Raw genomic sequence first — 2912 nt, 5'->3', positions numbered from 1 at the left:
GCGCAGTTAATAACATCGATTAGTAACATATGTTGTTTTTCTGTCGTAATATTCACTGAGTAAGCAAAAATTGTTAAACGTGTTACTTCCATTAACTGTTATTAACATATTTTCAATTCTTTACGAACATTGTAAGTCAATCAGCAAATAGTAAAATCACAAAAATTCTAAACTCAGAGGATATTTAACGGAATCAAATGAGAAATTCAAATGCTGAAACAAATCGAACAAATGGGCAACAACTGTCATATTCGTAGCGTGGTTTTGAAGTAAATAATGGATTAAACCTGGTTTAATAGCTAGATAACTTTTTGCCAGTATGACAGTCGCATCCAATTCCACCACTTTGACAACGATGTGTAAACAAAACAAACAGACACAACAGACAAAAATAAAGAAAAAAATGGGATACATCAGTAAACATTGTGTTATAATAATAATCACCATAAAAACAAACATATATGTAACAAAAAAAAAACATGTGTACATGTATACATAAAATACAAAATCATTAAAATATATGAGTGAGTTGTTATATGTCATTTTAAGTCAAGAAATCTACACATGTTTGTTTCAATGTGTTTCAGATCAAATGCGGTATGATTGAAAATAAATCCAGTTCATATATATAATGTCGATGATATATGTTAATACATATACCCAAGATGTCTGATACAGTTTTCCGTACTTTCTTTATCCATATTATACATTTATTCCCGTGCCTTTTGAAATTTTGTTTTATTTTTAGGTCTGAAATCAATTTGAGTTAATGTAATACATACTTATAATGATTTTTGACATCGCTATTGTTAAAAAGGTTTAAGACTCTATGTAAATTAAACGCACGTAACGCCGTACGGTGTACTCCCGATGTTTCAGAGGGGAATATGATACTCAGAGGTAAATATGAAGATTTGTTCAATGACATTTTGAATAGTCCCAACCAATCAAAGGTTGATTAAACTATCAATATGTATAGTGAAATAAATTGGGAATTTTGGAACTGAAGGAGGAGGGATAAAAAAAAACATTTTCCTGTCCCCAATAACCTATGACTTATGATACATTTGCTGAAATTCTCCAGTCATTCAATATTTTACAAAATTCTTCCAACAACACTTTACATACTTTAAACTACGCTCTGAATGCCCGCTATTTCGAGGGTGTGTTCTACATGTTCTAGTTCTAGCTAATTATACAACAATAAATGTCGACGGTCTTTATTTTTCGTTGTTAATATTATTGATTATGCAAGTTATGTACGTCTTCATGATGTACGTGTAACATCTGTCTTACTTCTTTATCAATATATTAATTATTATAGAGTCAGCAGAATTTTACATGTAACTTTTAAAAAACACTACAGATAGGTATTATATGAATTTATATATTTTAATAGTTATTATTATATACATTTTCCTCATCTGCGTAGTATCGTCCATTCTACACGATCTGGTACATCTTATATTTACTTGTTGGTATAACATTGTTTGGTTGGTATTACGACAATGATGTAGATATAGAATGAGTGTTCAGCCTTGTATCACCATCACTGGTGATCTGATGTATGAAATTTGTCGTAAGGTTGTCACTGTTCAGACGTACCTATAATATGATTATTTACATGACTTTATTCTATATAAATTTGTAAGATCCTCGGCGATTGAAGCTTCAGCTGATCTGTAGGAATTCCATCTTCATGCTTTTAAATAGATCATTTGATGTGTTAGACAAAAACTGATGAGAGCTTTATTAGTTGTATAGAGCTTAGATGGTCGAGTGGTCTAGCGCGTTGGACATAGTGCAAGGCGATTTGGTGCCATGATATCTCAGTGGTGTGAGTTCGAGTCCAGGCCAGAAAAAGACAACAAATTACTTTCGAAAATTTGCAGATCTAACATTGTTGGGTTACGAAAAAAATACATTATATATTTATAAAATTATAAGGATTAAATAAAAATTGTAAAAATGACAATATTATATATTCTGAATTAAAAAAGTAAAATTTTACTAAACTATCTCACAAATTAAATGGGCTTCCAAAAGTCAACAACAAAAATGAAATAACAACACCAACATTTGTTTATCTATCAAATTTAATATCGCTATTGCAAAAACAAAGTTTAAGACATTATGTACATTAAACGCACGTAAAAACGTACGATGTCGTCCCGTCGTTTCAGAGGGGAATATAATACTCAGAGGTAAATATGAAGATTTGTTCAATGACATTTTGAATAGTCCCAATTAATCAAAGGTTGATTAAACTATCAATATGTATAGTGAAATAAATTGGGAATTTTGGAAATGAAGGAGGAGAGATAAAAAAAAACATTTTCCTGTCCCCATTAACCTATGATTTATGATACATTTGCTGAAATTCTCCAGTCATTCAATATTTTACAAAATTCTTCCAACAACACTTTACATACTTTAAACTACGCTCGGAATGCCCACGATTTCGCGGGTGTGTTCTACATGTTCTAGTACTAGCTAATTATACAACAATAAATGTCGACGGTCTTTGTTTTTCGTTGTTAATATTATTGATTATGCAAGTTATGTACGTCTTCATGATGTACGTGTAACATCTTTCTTACTTCTTTATCAATATATTAATTATTATAGAGTCAGCAGAATTTTACATGTAACTTTAAAAAAACACTAGAAATAGGATTATATGAATTTATATATTTTAATAGTTATTATTATATACATTTTCCTCATCTGCGTAGTATCGTCTATTCTACACGATCTAGTACATCTTATATTTACTTGTTGGTATAACATTGTTTTGTTGGTATTACGACAATGATGTAGATATAGAATGAGTGTTCAGCCTTGTATTAGCATCACTGGTGATCTGATGTATGAAGTTTGTCGTAAGGTTGTCACTGTTCAGACGTACCTAT

This window comes from Mytilus edulis, chromosome 12 (genome assembly GCF_963676685.1).
Source record: "Mytilus edulis chromosome 12, xbMytEdul2.2, whole genome shotgun sequence".
In the NCBI taxonomy this organism is placed as follows: Eukaryota; Metazoa; Mollusca; class Bivalvia; order Mytilida; family Mytilidae; genus Mytilus; species Mytilus edulis.
Note: the sequence above shows the minus strand (reverse complement) of the source record.